General features: G+C 41.5%; 1 long non-coding RNA gene across 1 annotated transcript in view; it reads right to left on the minus strand.

The window, feature by feature from the left end:
• Positions 1 to 5,238: 5,238 nt before the first annotated feature.
• LOC136885136 (uncharacterized) overlaps positions 5,239 to 19,924 on the minus strand; it is a 190,596-nt gene continuing 175,910 nt past the window's right edge. The window contains exon 3 of the long non-coding RNA XR_010861472.2: positions 5,239 to 5,881. This is a non-coding gene — a long non-coding RNA (uncharacterized lncRNA). The remainder of the gene's footprint in view (positions 5,882 to 19,924) is intronic.

Raw genomic sequence — 19,924 nt, forward strand, 5'->3', positions numbered from 1 at the left:
GAAGCATATACAGCCCCGCCAAGACATGGAAGTTGATCAGATCAATCTTATTCTTCCCACAAGGAATTCTCACAAGATCATCGTTCCTCTCTCATTCTCTACTCGATCCGTCGATTTTCAATTAGACACTGGATCACCTGTCTCTATTATTAACCTGGCTACCTACCATGACTTAGGTTCCCCTTCATGCTCTCCAGCTGACATCCAGCTTGTGACGTTTAACAAAAAGAAAATTGACATTAAAGGTCAAATCCAGCTTCAGGCTAGTTATAAAGGAATTCAGAAGGCCATTCCTCTTCTCGTAGTTAACAACTACACTGCATCCAACATTATGGGCATGGATCTATTTAACTTATTTGGTTTCCAGATACATGACAACATTAACGTTGTATCTACATTGCATCCTACTTCTGACGTTACCGATCTCCTAAAGCAGTTTCCTGAAGTCTTCGACTCTCAGCTCGGAACAGCAAAAGACTATACAGCTCACATACAGCTGAAATCCGGAGCTAAGCCTCGCTTCCTCAAAGCACGTCCAGTACCCCTAGCACTTCAAGACCCGGTCACGAAAGAATTAGAAAGATGGATACAAACTGGCATTGTGGTACCAGTTACTTCTAGTCAATGGGCTACTCCACTAGTGGTAATCAAGAAACCTGATGGTAATGTTCGACTTTGTGGCGATTTTCGATCTACAGTCAACGCACAACTCGACACAGATATCTTCCCTATTCCACGTCCAGAAGACTTATTCCGTCGTCTCGCTGGTGGACAATTCTTCTCTCGAGTTGATCTTAAAGAAGCATATCTCCAGCTACTTTTAGACGAAGACTCTAAGAAATTTTTAACACTCAACACTCCTCTCGGACTGCTCCAGCTCCAGCGGCTCCCATTCGGTGTTTCCTCCTCAGCGGCTATTTTTCAGCGCTATTTAGCTCAACTCACTGCCTCCATTCCCGGTTGTGCTAACTACTTGGATGATATTATTGTTACTGGAAAAGATCATCAGGAACATCTAAACAATCTACGCCTCCTTCTCCAGAAATTGAAAGACAATGGCCTACGAGCGAATCTCGCTAAATGTACATTCTTTCAGCCTCAAGTTCACTACCTAGGACATATACTTGATAAGACTGAAATTCGCCCTAGTGCACAGAATGTCTCAGCTATCGTCAACATGCCAGCACCTCAGAACCTCAAGCAGCTCCAGTCCTTCATAGGCAAAGCGAACTACTATAATAAGTTCATTCCCCGCTTCGCTACAGTGGCAGCTCCATTAAACGCTCTACGTAAAAAAGGTGTTAAATTTCAATGGACTCCGCACTGCCAACAGGCATGGAAAACCATCAACAACGCCTTAATTCAAGCTATACAACTCACTCATTTTCATCCCGACAAGCTCATCACGCTAGCTACTGACGCTTCAGACTACGGTGTCGGTGCCGTTCTCTCCCAGAAGGATCGTCATGGACGGGAACGCCCCATCGCTTTCGCTTCGAAAACACTTAATGACCATCAACGTCGATACTCACAGATAGAGAAAGAAGCTTTAGCCATCATCTTTGGTATTCGCCGTTTCAATGAATATCTCTATGGCAACCATTTCCTGATCATTACTGATCATAAGCCTCTCGTACACTTATTCCATCCTGGTAATAAGATCCCTGAGAATTCCCTCAGAAAACTTCAAAGATGGTCCATGTTCCTTTCTGATTATTCCTATCAGATTGTCTATCGAGCCACATCCCAGCATTGTAATGCTGATGCCCTCTCACGCTTACCAGTTGGTCCTGATACTGCCTTCGATTCTCAAGAATCTGAATGTCTTCAGTTGGACATAGAACTTGAAGATACTGTCTCCAGTTTTCCTATTGATGCTACCTGCATAGCTAAAGCTACGGATAAGGACAGTACACTTGCTACTGTGCGTACTTACATCCGCAACGGTTGGCCTCTTCAGAGCAATCTTCCCGCCCACCTTGCACCTTATCATCGTATGCAGCATCGTCTCACGACTCGTGCTGGAGTCGTACTCCTAGAAGCAGGCACCATCTTCCGAGTGGTTATCCCACTTAGCCTACAGAAACAAGTTCTCGAATTATTACACCAAAGCCATTGGGGTATATCCCGAACGAAGCAACTAGCACGTCAACACTGCTACTGGCCCGGTATTGATGCCGCCATCGAAAAGCTCATCCGTCATTGTGAACAATGTCAACTGAATCAGAACGCCCCGTCTTCTGATCTAGCTTCATGGCCTCCTGCTACTACTCCATGGGAACGAGTTCACATCGATTTCGCTGGTCCTTTCCTCAATTCCATGTGGTTAATAGTCATTGATTCACTATCGCACTTTCCATATGTAGTGGATATGCATTCGACTACTACGACCGAAGCTACCATTCGTGCTCTACAGAAAATATTTACTACAGAAGGCTTACCTCAAGTACTCATTTCGGACAACGGACCTCAATTTACAGCTACTGCTTTTAAGAAATTTTGTACATATAATGACATTCGTCATATCCTAGCACCGCCTTTTCACCCTCAATCTAATGGTGAAGCTGAACGCTTTGTACAAACATTTAAGAGAAGTATGAAAAAAGCTGTCTCTTCAGGCTTAACTAAAGACCAAGCATTGCTCCAACTCTTAAGCAACTACAGAACTCTGCCCGGCGCTGATAATATCACTCCTGCGCAGAAGCTCCATGGACGACCTCACAGAACTTTACTTTCTCTGTTGCAGCCTCTTCCGGCCCAGTCTCAGACCTCACCAACGAAGTTCTCAGTCAACGACAAGGTCTACACCCGGACATTCAGGTCAAACCCACTCTGGATACCTGGAGTCATCTGCAGATCTTTGGGTCATCGTCTCTACGAAATACAGACTACGGAGAAACGTATCTGCCGCCATCAAGACCAGATACGTCTGCGCTACCGCCCATGTCCAGCTATTGATTCTATTGCTCAGCCAGATAAATCTATTGCTGAACGCGCTTTAGACCATTTAATAACCATGGGTTCCTTTCAGGACGAGACAGCGCCACTCCGCCCGGTCCCAGCTCAGGACAATCCAACAGAGACATCAGCAGCTCCAGCACAGCATCGCAGCCGCCGCCAGCGCCGCCGCCGTTTCACGCCGTACCGGCGTATTTAGGAGGGGAGGGTGTTGTATGTCCGGCGCTCCCTTCTCGCTCCGCCAGCCAGCTACACGCGCGCCAGGTGTCATTCTTCTAGCCTCGACGCGCAGCCCTCAGTGCGCGTGCCTGGACCGTCGTGTGTGTACTATAAAGAGGAACTCCCAGCCTGTCCTGATGCCCACTTGCCCCGGTGTCCAGCTCCAGAATACACCCTACGTCGAGCACGGAGGCTACTCCTCTTGAAAATGTGCTTCGGCCAGGTGGACTGAATTTCTGGCAGTACGAGGTCTCACCTCTGGTCACCGCTCCTCTTTCCCATTCCGCTGCCCATATCCAGTCGTACTATTACATACCGTTATATTTCCCTGATTAATGCAAGCTCCCTTGGTTTCGCCAAGTAAGAATTCTTCCAACATTGAACTAGCTTTTATGAACTCAGCAAGGAAGGACTTTCCAAAACATTTATGTCAGTACTTCTGATAGTTTTCGACTATCGACTTTTCATATCACAAGGACTATCTTTCGAGATAGTAGTGGATGTAAATACTGCAAACTTGTATATAGTGTACAAAAGATAGACTCTTTCTCAAGATTCCTAATTCATTTTGCTTCAAGTTAAATTTCAGTTTTATTTGTGTAAATAGTGTATTTTGCATTTGAAGCGAATAATAAAGTTGTGTTTTGTAAATCTCAACCTTGGTTACAACACAATGAATTATGTGGATTACAAAATTCTGCTCTGCTTTGCTTTAGCTGCTTCACCTGCGTCCCAAGGTGCACTCGGCCTAAAGACCAGTCGGTGTCGCTGCGACGTTAAAACAAATATCAAAACCGTATTGTGTCATGAAGATATAAATGATGAAAGGTTTCGGACTGTGTGAATTTTATCACCACTACAGCAATATTATGCAGTGTAGTTCCAGGAGGAAATGATCTTTACACGGCATGGGGGCACATATGACAGTTTGTAGGGGGGGCCTAGACCTGCGGGTACATAGTATTTTTAATATTTTGGAAGATAAATGGCGACTTGTATTCTGCAGTAGAATAACCCACGGTATACTCTGCCTGTTGGGGGGGCACGGTACTACCACTTCTATGTAATACTGACTTTTAAATCATTTTCTTGAAAGGAAAACACCTGACTACATTAAATTTTTGCCTTTCCCTGAGAGCTAGGGGGGGGGGGGCAGGCCCCACCTTGCCCCCGTGTATGGGCGCCCTTGTTACACGGGCAACAACGCACACAGCCGATCATTGTAGAAGGAAACTTGGCACAGTGCCCGTCCACTCCACTGCAAATAATCACTAATGATGCGCTTCTCATTTTTTACCCAAGCTTCATCATTCTGAAGAGCGGAGTGCACTTAAACATTTACCTACTCCTCCCCGTGTCGTTTTCCTTATTTCTAAGAACTGTAATTCCCCATCTGGATAATGTTACGCCATATTTTTTTATTTTTCTTTTCAGTCTGCAGCGACATGGAGAACATCGTGGATTTTGGTGTTTTAAGTGGCGTGGGTCTAATCTGATCATCTCAAAGGACATCGCCATATTGGCATTTTTAAATAAACATTGTTAGTGATGGATGGATCCGCAAAGCGCACTTTCAATTAATACGGAGTTCTTAAGTGAACTAACGAACGCGGCAAGTGAGACCCCACGAACATAATATAATGAATAATGCTATTGGAGTTGACGTCCCACTAACTACTTTTGCGGTTTTTGGAGACGCCGAAGTGCCGAAATTTAGTCCCGCAGGAGGCATGGTGTAAACCAAATTATCTTCTCTCATATAACTGACCGTAACGGCTAGTTACACCATCATATTGCGCACCTTAAAGAATACAACAGCAAGAAAACTTCATTTTTTAAAGTAATGCGATGTTATCACAAATACCTCAATCGGGAAAGCGCAACTTAATGTTACGCTGAACGTAAGAAACAAGATGTTATGTTTTGTGTTATAACGTTAACTCATTCCACCTCCGGTACTGTAACATGCACAATAAAATTGGTTACGTTCTAAACTTTCAATCAGGAGACAACTTTCCCGTTTCAATCTCACATACACTAGAGTAGTGATACCACAAAAATATAGTTCGTTAAACGAAAGCAAGGCCATATCCGTACAGACCATGAATGTCACCAGAGGAGTAGAAAGTAAAGGTTGGTTAATACTAAACCTCGCCGTCTTTGCATCCAAGAAATTCTATTCCTCTGTGCGCTTCAATTTTTGGCTCAGTATCCAGGAACCATTCTTTATCAATACAAACTTTCTCAGCACATAATGCAGTCTTCCCAGGAGTGTTTACCTAATGTCTCAACACTTTCAGCTCTCCGATACCTGATTTGTCACCCTTGCATCAGTTTTACCGAACATTTCGGAATATGTCTGGCGTCACGTGGTTGCAGGCTTCAATGATGCGAACTTTCAGGAGGGGTACACCTGGTAGATAACAGATTTCAAATTACCCTACAAGTAAAAATCAATGGGAGTGAGGTTCGGAGATTGCGGCGGTCATTCAACCGGTCCTCGTCTTCCGATCCAATGGTTTGGAAATTGCGCATTTAGCCAGCCACACAAGTGGTGCGCATAATGAGCAGGCACCCCATTCTGTTGAAAGTACTCTGGGAATTTTCTGTCTTCAATGAGTACCAGCGGCATTACTTGATCCTGCAACATTCCCTGGTACTTTTCGCCATCCATACTGCTTTCAATGAATACAGGGTGAATTACCTGCAACAAAACAAAGTATTTACCGTATTAGGAATAATAACGGATTTATTATTATTATTATTATTATTATTATTATTATTATTATTATTATTATTATTATTATTATTATTATTATTGACTTTTTAACATGGCGGGGCCCAGGCTATGAAGCCTGCTATCATGCCAAGTCATATTATACACACTACATTGTACAACTACATTTAATGTTCTTAATTCTATATTTAATTAGGTAAATTAAACTAGCTTACATTTCAGCTAAGAAATATAATTATAAGCGAAAGATAATTCCTGATGGATACTATAACCATGGTGTATCGAAGAGGAAGTGTGACATCTCCGCTTGCCCGTAAGAGAGCTCAAGAGGTTGGTGGGACACCCGCTTGGTGGCAGCACAGACGTTATATTCGCCTTCAGTAGTAGTAATTTTTATTGCTCATTATTGTCGCTGTCAGAGATGTTTGGACAGTTTGTATTATTAGTATTTTCACGATTGAGTGGTGTGAGAAGTGTTGTTTTAAATACCTCGGTCTTTGTCGCTATTGTGCTATAAGACAACGTATATCAGTGCGGGAGGAAACTACCACATCGTGCCCTCGTGTTTTGTACCCGGCTGCAGATCTGGATATGATCTTTAGGTAGGCATTTCTTTAGGCCCCTAAAGAGAGTGGTGTTTTACTGAAATAGGAGAAGGCTATCCATAGAAAAGACGGAAAATCAACTCATAAATGTTTCGTGTGTGACATATTTTTTGCGATGACTTTCTAGTAAAAGTAAACTCGTTCACAGTGAATGGTGAAAGAGTAGAAATACCAAGATACCAAGACAGCGCTGGAAATTAAAACCAGAAGCATTTCCTCACATATTTCCTAATCTACTCAAGTATATTTCTAAGGCAGTTAAGAAAGTAAAAATCGTGCAGTGAAAACACAAGCTGTAGATGAAATTAGGGAAAAAATTGTGAACATCGAAAATGACATTCAAATACCAGACTGGGAAAACAGTTTACCTGAGTTAAGTGGGCGGAATTGTAGCAAAGAGTGCTCAGTGTATCATTTAGCCGGATACATAGTGCGGAATATTTCAAAAGTGATTCAGTGTGATTTTTGTCGTCCTCTCCTTTCCGGCAAACCGACTGACAATGTGCCTGCTTCCCTAACACTAAATTAAAGATTACGGCTTAATGCAAAGCGCCACATATCTCACGTATGCGTCGGGAAAGTGTTTATAATGTGTTGTTGCGAGTGGAAAATGTTGTTGTGGAAAAGCTATCGTGTATGGATAGTTCATGGGGTGATACTTTCTTCGAGTGCTTGGATAAATTAGATGTTATTAAAGTGAAGTCATCGCAGTTGGGGTACTGTGAAGATCATGTACTGTGTTTGCTACCAAAATTCGTATTTCACTACTTGACATGTCGATTCCTCTTCCGCACGAAGGAGATAAGAAGGAAGCTGGTTACTTCGAAGGCAGCGAAATCATCCAGGAAATATTCCAAAGTGTCCAGCAGATGAAATCATTTTCAAACGTAGGCCCTAAGTTGCATGCAAGAGTTTCTTAGTAGATTTTGAAGTAGTAGTCCCGATAATGACTCTGTTATCCTCGCGCTCAGTCATCACTGTGGATGGCAGTGCCATCTGTGCGGCGGTCCACGGTAACTCGTGAGGATGTCGCACTTCCTCTTCGATATGCTATGCTATAACATTAACACAAGTTAAATTATGTACTAATTTTCTAATTCTCTGTACTATTTATAATATCTCTTTTTAATGCATTTCTACTAGGTATGCCAAGTAGCGGTGACTGGGAATCAGAAGTGGGGGAGGGGGGGCAAACAAATGTGCAGACAACAAAAAGTACCCGGGTTTGAGGGATATAGCATCGGGGGAGAGGGGACGTATATAAATCAAAACTTTAAAAACGCTGCTCTTTGAGTGAAGTTCGACAGAGAGGTAACAGTTTACCAACTTAAGTGCGGTAATATATTTTTTAATTTTTTTTTTTTTTAGATTTTGATTCAATACCATATAATAAAATTTTCACCAAAGGAATAATTACACATGTCACCTGTATTACAATCAAATAGAAGTAAGGCATGATAATACAATTAAAAATCATTCAGTACTTGACTACACACTAAGAAACTAACAGACACTAAATAGACTGTCAGACTGACGAATGCGTGCGGCAAGTGGGTGAATCATATCTCAGTGTCCATGACTTTGCCAAAAGAACATACCCCTGCTACCCTTCCTCACAGCATATGCAAAGTCTCCACTACTTGCTATGACGCTATACAAATCGGTTAACCGCGAAAAACGACATTTTGTGCGTATTTCTGCCCAAACCATGCGAAAACAGAGAATACAGGGATTTTAAAGAGACGGATCATTGTATTATTAGTAATTCCTCTGTACATCCAGATCTTTGTTAATTTCATCATAGCGATCTCCGAGCAAAATCATTCTCCTTATCTCTTTGCCGGAACTTCCTGCATCACTAATTGATTGCCTGTTGTCCCATGGTATACGGAGTCGTGCACAACCCCTACTCCTTCAAACGGAATGTGATCTCGACCTCTGCTGCTCTATCAGTCACTATGAGTTTGGACTTGCTGAGGTTGAGCTCCGGACCATACTCAAGTCTCACATTATTCACTCTCGTTAGCATATCTGAAAGCTCTACCTCACTGCCGTCAATGGTGGTGTCATCAGCAAACCGCAAGTTGTTAGTTTTCCTCCCACCAATTGAGATTACTCCAGCTCAATCATCAAGTACCTTCCTTATGATATATTCGCAGTAGACATTGTAAAGATGACACACTGAAATTTTCTGAGATATCACCATCCACCTTTTTAGCTGCAGTGTTGTAGTCACATAGACCTTTCATCAGTGATATAAGATCAGGTGGGAGACCAAATTCCTCTAGCACGCACATCCTGCAACTTTTCCCAAACAACGCAGTCGAAGACCTTTTTGCAGTCGAGGAAGCAAATGAAGACAGGGACACAAATCTCTCAAGCTATTTCTGTTATTTGCTTCAGGTTGAGAATCTGCTCACGTGATCCTTTACCGGGGACGAAGCTGACTTGTTCCTCGGATATCTGAAGTTGTATGTAAGGTTTTAGGCGCTGATTTACGATGAATAATAGGATTTTACATGTATGTCTTATGAGTGCAGTAGTTAGAGCAGTTTCTGACTAAGCCTTTCTTGTGCAGTGGAATGAAAACAGATGTTGTCCAATCTTTCGGCTATCCTCCATTATTCATATTCTATTACACAATGAATTAAACACGTCTATGTCATCCTCCCCATTTCTTTAATCATATCTCCTGTGTATTATCAATACCCGAGTTTATATTGTTCTTTAGATTATTAATGGTATTCTCAACTTCAATGAGCAAAATTGCAGGTTCTCTTTCAAGGTACTCTATCGCTCTTCACCTGAGGCGTTATTATTACTTTCTGAATTCAATTTTTACAATATTATTTCCACTTATCAATAGCTGCGTTTTTGTCTCCAAGGAAGACTCTTTCTATTTACCGCCCAAGTGGGCGGTTTAAACTCCTGAGTGATGCTGAAGACTTTCTTTAATAGTTTTCTTGTTTGGTTGGAGTTTCGATGTTGCTCTGCATCATTACACACATATTTCTTTCAGGAAATTTGACCTATCTGTCCTGCAATTTCGCTGTATCTCCTGACACAGGACCCTCTACTTTTGTTCTCGTAAAGCAGTTTGGATGTCATTTTTCCTTAAGGTTCTTATATGAACTGCAGTGTGGTGTGCGATAACCAAGGTTGTTTTGCGGTTGGCAACAACTTTGTGGACTCTATGACGGATGAGTGAATCATTTCTTTTACTCTATCCCAAGTATGGTATACTGATTCAGGCTCATTTGAATGAAATTCCCAAAGTTTTGGTCTTATTAGTTCTCCAAATTCTTGACAGTATTTATTTAAGTCCTACTTGCTTCTTAGTCTTTCTATTGATGGCTTGGAGACTGATGCGCATTTCCATGAATAACATGTTGTGGTCGCTACCACAATTGCTCCAGGAAAAGTCTCTTGAATCTAGGACAGAATATCTCCAACGTAGACTGATTAATAAATACTGTACATCAATCTGGTTTCTGACTCTGTCACCAGGCGAAATCCACGTATACTGTCACCGCCTTGCATGATGAATAAAGAGTGTTGCAGACAGCAACAGAATTCCAATAAGCGTAATCATTATTAACTTCTCTCATCTAAGCAATATGATCCAACTAAAGATCTCAAATGACTATCCTTAATAGTAACTACGATCATAGCATTTAAGTTTCCATGAATTATTAGTGCCTGCCTGTTTGGTATTTTGTTGATGACACATTCTAGCTGTTCAGAGAACTCTTCGGTTTCCTCACCAGCTGTTGCGGCAGTAGGAGTGTACACCTGAACTGTGTTAAACTTGAAGGCGGAAGCGTTCACCTTAATGGAAATAATTCTCTCATTGATGAGTTCATATTCCAGGACAGTGTAGTTCAGACTCTTGGGGGGACCACTATGATAACACCACTCCTGCTCTGATTGTCGCATCCTGAAAAGTAGACAGTGTTCTTCTAGTGGGTCATAAAATGGCCATATCCTCTCCAGCGCGTCTCACTCAGTCCAAGAAGATTCAGTTCGTGTATCCTTGTTTCTCCTTCGACAATTTCGAGCTTACCTGGTTGCAAAAGACCACGAACATTCCATGTCGTATACTTTCTAATGATGCACAAGGATAATTTTCTAATTGAAGAACTACACGACAGGTTTCAAACTCCGAAATACTTAAAGTGCGCAAAACCATAAAGGGATTGTCAGGGGAAAGTATTATAGTGGTGGTTTCCCGTTGCCTTCCACTGCTTGAAATAGGATAAACAATACAGCACTTCTCCATATATGTTATTCTGACAACATAACCTATCAGCTGATCGATATTAATGGTATGCACAGGTGTCGAAAAACCTTTGCTTGTTAATACATTCTTATCAATATTCTGTTGCCTGGGAAATATGTCTATACGCTTTCTAACGTCACCTCCGTATCGGCCTGAACGTAGCCAACGATGTAACGGAATACTAAATATGTTGAACAAATGACAGCCGCTCAAGAAGATACAAGATGAAACGTTAACCTCACTAAATGTTACTATGAGCAAGAATCTCAAACGGGAACAGAAAACTATACGCACTTCCAGATCCTGCGGACGAGGGCCACATTCACAGGCAGAAAATAATCATTAAGAGACAACGCAATTAATGCATATATCCTGACCAGCACTTCATTCACCATGAATAATAATTGTTCCGGTGTATCTGTGGAACAGCAGAGGTGAAAGAAGGTGCCGGGGTAAATGGGTCTAACTACCAAATCAAAGTTAATATAAAACTTTAACAAGGTTATATTTTCTAAGTTTTAACAAACAAGAATAACAAAACTTTAACAACAATAACAACGGTATGGCGATTTAGAACCCAGACTTATAAGGATCCGAGATTTCAACCTTTAAACATTCTTGGGGTAGCAAGCCCTAATTTTACAATTCTGAGCTCGTAGTTCAACTTTAACCAAGCAACAATTTGTTCAAAAGGGCAGAAAACCCCTAATACATGGATCACTTTCTCACAATTAGAATATCAAGCCTCTCTAAGGCACTTTTACAACACATGAAAAGAGCTGACACGCTCTCAGTTTTCCACGCCTATTCAAGGCAATACCAAAAATGTCTTATACTTTCTGGCCTTCCATGGCCTGGCTTACAAATAGAAACAGGGGTATCTCGTACCCAACCTACAGGGCCTTCGAATAAAAGAAATAACCGTTAAATGAATGGCCCAAACAAAAGGAAGGAGGCGGATACTTGCACTCCTCTATGTAGCTTCTTAAAACCTAAAAGGCACTAGACCGATGAAACAGGGGCTATTCCCAAACTATGGAGGTGATTCGTATAAGAATTATTTAAGACATTAAGGAAGAGAAGAAAATCAGTTACCAAAACGTAGTCACCTCAAACCAAAATGAAGCGGAGCTCGAGAGGGTAAAGCACTCTTTATCCCCGATTTACAATTAAAGATATTTACATAAGCCGGCAAAAATTTACATTACAGAAAGGTATTTTACATGGCAAAAGTTTCGGACATTTCCCGCGGGTTAAACTGCTGAGCTAGCAAGAAATAAGGATGTTAAATGGCCATTACCTTACTGAAGACCAGCTGCCTGATGAAAGAGGCGCCTCCCGCCCCCTGCTTTACAACCACACACTTAGTTAGACTTAGATTAAGTGGCCAAGAGATGTGAAAATCAGCAGTTTATAAACCCTCGGGGAAGGTTCGAGATCTTTCATGAATAATTAAGCCACACCCTCTCAAGAAGAAAGCAAGTTTTATGAAGCACAGGGTGACATTATAGCCAGGGCCAACACCAAAGATAAGATACTGCTAATGGGCGATTTCAGTGCGAGAATTCTAAATATAACTGAAGGATTTGAGAAGGTGGTGAAGATGAGGAAGCGAAAGGAAGCGTTAACTAGACTTCTGTGCTAGTACGGAATTAGCAGTCACGAATACATTCTTCAAGCCTAAGGCTACTCACCGCTACACTTGAGAAGGTAGGGGTACCAGATCCATAATGAACTATATCATAACCGACTCTGAATTCAGGACATCTGACAGAAATGTGGGGGCATTCCGGGGATTTTTCAATGTTTCTGACCACTATCTGATATATAGAGAACTAAGTATCTCTAGGCCTAGGACAAAAAAGATAAATCTGAATACGAATGAGGGTAGAAAATCTCCAGAACGAGGAAACTAGACAGAAGTACATTTATATGAGTACTGAGGTTCCAAACAATAGAGAGTAACCAGATTCAGCTTATAGAAAGAAAGTGGGTAGTATAACAGGGATGCTATAGTAGAAATATCAAGGGAATACCTAGGAACAACGGTGTGTAAATATGGGGAAAAAACGAACATTTTGACGGAATGCTGAAGTGAGGACAGCTTGTAAACATAAAAAGGCGTATCAGAAAATGGGTTCAAACAAGGACTGATGGAGAAGGGAAGTGTACGTAGATGGAAGAAACAGAGTGAGACAAATAATTGTTGAATGCAAGAAGTCGTGGGAAGATTTCGGTAATAATCTGGAAAAACTAGGTCAAGCGGCAGGGAAACATATCTGGGCAGTAATAAAGAATCTAAGAAAGGGAGGAGAAAAGGAAATGAACAGTGTTTTCGGAAATTCAGGTGAACTCATAACAGCCCCAGGCAATTACCGGACAGTGGGAGGGTATATTTTGACAATCTTCTCAACAAAAAGGTCACCCGGCAGTTGGAGGGAATATTTTTACAATTTCTCAACGAAAAAAGGAAAACTTTCTAGTGTCGTCGCAAACAACCAAGTTCATGGGAAGGAGGAAATGATGTTTATGAAATTACGATTGAGGAAGTAGAAAGAATGGTAAATAAACTCCATTGTCATAAAGCTGCAGGCATAGATGAAATGAGACCTGAAATGGTGAAATATAGTGGGAAGGCAGGGACGAAATGCCTTCATATAGATTAGCGTGGAATGTTAGTAAGGTATCTTCTGACTGGACGAAAGCAATAATTGCACCTATCTATAAGCAAGGGAACAGGACGGATTGCAACTACTATCGAGGTTTTTCACTGATATGTATACCTGGCCAGGTGTTCACTGCAATTTTGGAAGATAGGGCGCGATCAGTGGTTGAGAGTAAGTTGGATGAAAACCACTGTGGTTTCAGACCTCAGAGGAACTGTCAGGATCAGATTGCGTCAGGTAAATGCAAAATACTACATGAGGAATAGATAGTTTGTGTTTATGTTTCGTAGATCTAGGGAAGGCATATGACAGAGTACCGGTACTAAGAGAAATGATTTTAGCCGTACTGGGGGACTATGGGATTACGGGTAGATTATTAAAAGTAATCCAAGGCATTTCTAGAGGAGGAAATGTTGCTTTCCTTTTCGGAGAAGTTCTTACAGAATGTTCTTGCTTCTTATACATCCTAACTGCATTCTACATACGAATTGGACGAAATAAGACCGTATTATTAAAATGCCGCGTTCCTCATTTAACTCCAACTACACTAGTGTCCAAAAGTTAAGCATAATCACTAATCGAGGCCATACCGCCTGACAGGAATATCAGACGGAATGCTGAACAAACGGAAGCTGACTCACACACCATACGTCACACAACTTATCAGAAAAAAAAAAAACAGTGTCAGAAAGGTTATGATGACACCTTTCACAACAACTAATAGAACTTGGCAATGTCTTCCACAACAAAATATGCTGTTAATAGGGTGTATGGTTACCCCTAACGGCCACACATGCTTCGCAGCGATGTGGCATGCTCTCTTATCGGATGGTCCAAGAGGTCTTGTGGCAGTCGATGAAGGTCTTGGAGGGTCCTTGGAGGAGTTCGCCTCCCCAATGCATCTCAGGCATGTTCTATAGGATTCAGATCCTCGGACCTCGCTGGACAGTCCATGGGATGAATGTCTTCCCCAGCCAGATATTCATCCACCAGAGCAGCGCGGTGCGGTCGAGCATTATCGTCCATTAAGAGGAAATCTGGCCCAACCGCACCTCTGAAGAGTCGAACATGCGGTGTCAGTACATCATCCCTGTTATTTCCGAGCGTTTACAGTGTTCCTCGGACCATCCATGAAGATGTGCAGGTCCGTACGACTATTCAACATGATGCCGCTCCAAATCATGACGCCACCACCACCATACTGGTCCCGTTCCACGATGTTCCTGTGGTTGTATGGGCTACCCGGTTCTCTCCAGATTAATGTGAGACGGGAATCGTTCTGCAAACTGAAGCGGGATTCATCTGTGAAGTGCACATGCCTCCATTCATTCCTGGTCCAGTTTCGATGTTGACGGCTGCACAGTAAACGGGCCCGTCTCTGTGCTGGAGTGAGCGAGACGCACACCGCTGGACGTCGGGCAAACAGCCCTGCTGTTCTGAGCCTCCGGTACACAGTTTGCCGGGAAACGGCAACCCCTGAGACGGCTGCAAGCTCCGCCGACAATTGCCTTGCAGGTGCACTCCGATTTCGTCGGGCGGTTAAGGCCAGATATCGGTCTTGCTGTGGGGTGGTTACCCTTGGTCGACTTGGTAGTGGCCTACGACTAACATCTCCTGTGTCTCGAAATCGTCTCCAAAGCCTGGAAATGACACTTTGTGGCACATTCAAGGATATAGCGACTTCGGTCTGTGTCTGACCTGCTTCCAGGCGGCCGAGTATTCTACCCTGCAAAACGGGGTCCAAATGGCGTCGTTGTGCCATTATGTTGCCACGTTCACCACGAGGCTACACTCCGCGCACTATAACAGGGCAAACACGACTGAGGGAATATAGGGCGCATGCACTGGCTGTGTTTACCTTGCGGTTACGCCGCTAGTCAAAGCAGGGAACATTCCTTTCCTATACAGAGCGAACACGTAAGGTTGGTAGGTGCATATGTCGTGCGATTTGCGGTGATTTCCTGTTGCCCTGCTTACTCGTAACTTATGCCTAACTTTTGGACACTAGTGTACGTTACTGAATGCATTATGCGAACATGCCACAATTCTACTTACTTGGAATTATCCAAACAGATTTATAATCCTACAGGAAAAGAAAATATGCTTTACTTATTCCCGCAAATGCAAGACTAGTAATTTTCACAATACGACAGTGGCAGTACGTAAATCACGCAAGTCACGAAAAAAATCATGGCTATATAGTGCCAACGTGCTAGATTAACGGTAACTGTAAGACGTCGTATCGGCAAGTAGGGTCTCTAAACTGTTTGGTTAGCGACACTGAATCGAACCCAACAGTCAGGAAATAACTATAAATCACTACCTTCAGTATTAACAGGGGAGAAAGAGTGAGGTTGTACCCTTACAGTCTTCCTAATAAAAAATCCTTATATAGTTGTTTAACACTTGTATAGCTATACAATGAATAAACCCTGTATAAGCATTGCATATTTTTGTTTTACTAATAAACGTGGTATACGCATTGTATTACTATACAGCGCTATACTGCACGTATACACTCGTTCCTTCCTGCAGTTCACTGATGAATTTCTTCACGTTAATTGCCTTTATGATCGGTATTGTTGGAGCAAACCGTTTCGAGAAGCCGCGTGGTAGCACGAATCGAATAGAATGTTCGAATAAACAAGACAGAACAGTAATACACATATTTCAACAGTATATTCTCACTAGTAATAATTATGTCCGTGATAATAATTACTAACCTCATTCAGCGCCCATGTCATAGTGCAAGCTATAGAACCATCTTATGGATCTTTCATTAAGTCACTTCTGTCTGTTGTAATGACAATTCGAGCATACTCCTTAGTAAATAGATACCGGTACTTCATTTTAAAATTGTCGTCATCTAGGAGAAATGGGTCACTCCTTTTCCATAAGTGTTTTATGCTCGACGATGCCGAAATAAAAATATTATATGCCACAAAACTGAAATTAATGCGGCTCATTATAGTTGAAGTTTCATTATGATACAGGTTCTCCACCAAGCAGAGTTCACATTTTCATTATGATACAGTTTCTCCACCAATCAGCGTTCAGATTTTTATTATGATATAACTGTTTGACCAATTAGGTAAGGATAGCATCGCACCTGCACTCAAGGCACCAGCTTTTTTTTTTTTTTTTTTTTTGCTATTTGCTTTACGTCGCACCGACACAGATATGTCTTATGGCGACGATGGGGTAGGGAAGGCCTAGGAATTGGAAGGAAGCGGCCGTGGCCTTAATTAAGGTACAGCCCCGGCATTTGCCTGGTGTGGAAATGGGAAACCACGGAAAACCATCTTCAGGGCTGCCGACAGTGGGGCTTGAACCCACTATCTCCCGATTACTGGATACTCAACGCACTAGCTTCGCACTCGTTTCCAAAATCAAACATGTCGGACCTTCTACTTCCAATATTCCACGACCACACGGCACATTCCCGTAAATTCACTTCACCGACTGTACAATAAACAATTTGAATTTGAAACAAAGCTAGGTTATGATAAACTTCTATGAAAGCTTTGGAAACATATGCCATTGTGAAGGTCTCTGACCCACTCACGGAAAATCAATAACCCAGCGCATGCGCTCTGTTCAGTAAACTCAACTGTCAAGCGACATCTCGACAGAAATTTATGAATAAAAAATAGAGTTATAATTATCGTCGAACATAAAGTCGTATGCAACTCGCCTATAATTGCTATTATAGGCTCGTTGCATAATGAAATTATTTTACGAACATGTCCAGCCTCCGTAACCACTAAATTAATGTTCTATGCCTTCCATATTACTAGTAAAATATACTGGAGATCATCGTTATTTTCCATTCTTTCAATGTGTGCTTAATGGATAAGTAGGATATTTTAGCGCAATTATATTACTTCAGACAGTAAATACCAATGAAAGAAATCGATCACTCGTTTCTTTTTCGTCGGTCGCTGCTACACAACGCTTATACAAGAGTCCTGGTCTGTATAAGCAATTTAGTGAATACATGGTTTGTTAGTAACAAATTGCACATCAAGGGTGTATAAACCTGGTATAAAAGTTATACACCGTTTATTTGTAAGACTGTTAAGCTCACATTTCAGGGAGTATATACATGATAAATTGTTTCTGAGAAAAGTGTACCGTACCTGCGCTGAACTTATACAATACCGAGTGCTCATTCTTTTTTGAGCTACGGTACATACGACACAAACAGGTCTGTAATTCCCGTCAATGGTGGAATAACATGGAAAACAACAATCATTACAATACTCAGACCTTCCAAGTACAGATACAGTACAACTGAATTAAGAACACGCAGACTGCAGCTGAGAGAAAATCTCAAGGCTAACTAGTCTAAATGAATTGGCATTGGTCACATGCTATATCAAAGCATGAGGTCAACCAACGGCGAAGTTCCTCACACTTACCAATGCGGCGCACGTACAATGTAATGATACGAATCTGCGACGCGACTACGGAATTGCACCCCTACACTTTACTTCAGAACATGATATGATCACTTCTACACGCGCATTGCCATCTGAGATCAAGATTGGAGCTACAGAGATCTTACGGGTAGCCAGAGTAACCAATAAGGAAATGCTAGATCGTACTGAACACTGGAGAACAGTCATTACGTTTACAACACCAGATCCGTTGGATATCTACTATAAATAAACGCTGTAAAAATGGCGTATTGCTTTTAGTGCCGGGAGTGTCCGAGGACAAGGTCGGATCGCCAGATGCAGGTCTTTTGACTTGACTCCCGTAGGCGACCTTCGCGTCGTGATGACGATGAAATGATGATGACACCCAGTCCTCGTGTCAGCGAAATTAACCAATTATGATTAAAATTCCCAACTCTGCCTGGAATCGAACCCGGGACCCTTATGACCAAAGGCCAGCACGCTAACCATTTAGCCATGGAGCCGGACACAGACGTTGTGAATCTATTTTTCTCACTTAATATAAAATCAAAGAATTTCGTTTTAAGCAGGGCCCAAATTTTGATTGCCTAATAAACGCCGAAAAAATACGTAAAAAGCGACCTAAAATCCTCAAAAACTGACCGAGAAAATGACCCAAAAATATATATTTTTCCTAACTAGTAAATATGTGCATTATCCATATTACTATTAAGTCATAATGGAGAGAATACAATTACGAGTAATAAATGTCATCAAATAATAATAATAATAATAATAATAATAATAATAATAATAATAATAATAATCGAAGAAAGAGCAAAGAAGATGGAGATTGCATTCAAACTATGCCAGGAAACTTATAAGTCGAAATCCCTCTCCTATCAAGCCAAACTCAGACACTATAATATCGTGGTGAAACCTGAATGCCTCTATGCAGCAGAGACAACGGCCAGAAAGAGGATTACCGAAATAAAAAAGAAAGAGCGTAACATTTCTGAGCAAAATTCTGGGACCCAGGAAAGCAACAGGAAATGAGTTTACCTTCCATTTGAGATCAAATCAAGAGCTGTATGAAAAATGCGAAAACATTTCGATCTCGATAAGAAAAAGGCGACTGACTTTCTATGGACACCTGAGAAGAATGGGGCCGGAACTCCTAGCAAATAAGATCCTCATATTTCAGGAAAGAAGAAAGACCCAAGTACCATGGCTGACAGAAGTTCATCAGGATCTTAAAAAATGTGGCATTTAGGAGGGAGATGTTACAAACAAAACAGTGTTCATAAGGAAAATTGCAGAGGTGACGGATATGTTCGTAGAGAAACTCAAGAGAACAAGAAGGGTGTTCTCGGATGAGGAACGAGCAAAAGCGAGCCAGACGATGAAAGAGTATTGGCGTAAAAAGAAAGAACATCAACAGTCAAGGAAATGTAATCGTAACCCATAGGAGGTTGAAACGGTCCTAAATAATAATAATTAGGGCAAGGCATTTGATGATTTTGCATCTTTTTTTATGTAGGCCAAAATATAGCTTGAGTATATGTACATGTGTTTCATGAATTGACTGATTAAATAAGGGCAATTTGTTAGGGCTTTTTTTTTTCATTTTTTGCCGTTTACAAGAGATAGGTCATTTTTGGAGCAATTTATGGTCATTTTTGGCATTTTTAATTGTTTTCTGGGAAGTGTTATATTTCGTTATATTTGGATATTTAATTAATATTATTTATGTTTACAATACTTGTCTATTATGTTTAACTTAGACAAATAACTTGCTCAAGAAAGAACGTAGACTTGCAACATACCCTGCTGCCACTAATTTTCAAGGAAAGAGTATTTTCAACTCGATTGCACTTCCAAGAAAACATACTATAAGCAGTACCTGCTTCACCTATATGTAAGACGCATAATGGACTCGTCCAAGCTGGGCATTGCTCCTTATCTTTAGCTAGATAAGAAGGAAGTCAGTCGCCCGCGTGCTGAGAGTCGAGTGAATTCTTTGTTGACAAGTACTTGTAAGATGCCCAAAGTTAAAGGAA

The sequence above is a fragment of the Anabrus simplex genome, chromosome 1 (genome assembly GCF_040414725.1).
Source record: "Anabrus simplex isolate iqAnaSimp1 chromosome 1, ASM4041472v1, whole genome shotgun sequence".
Classification (NCBI taxonomy): domain Eukaryota; kingdom Metazoa; phylum Arthropoda; class Insecta; order Orthoptera; family Tettigoniidae; genus Anabrus; species Anabrus simplex.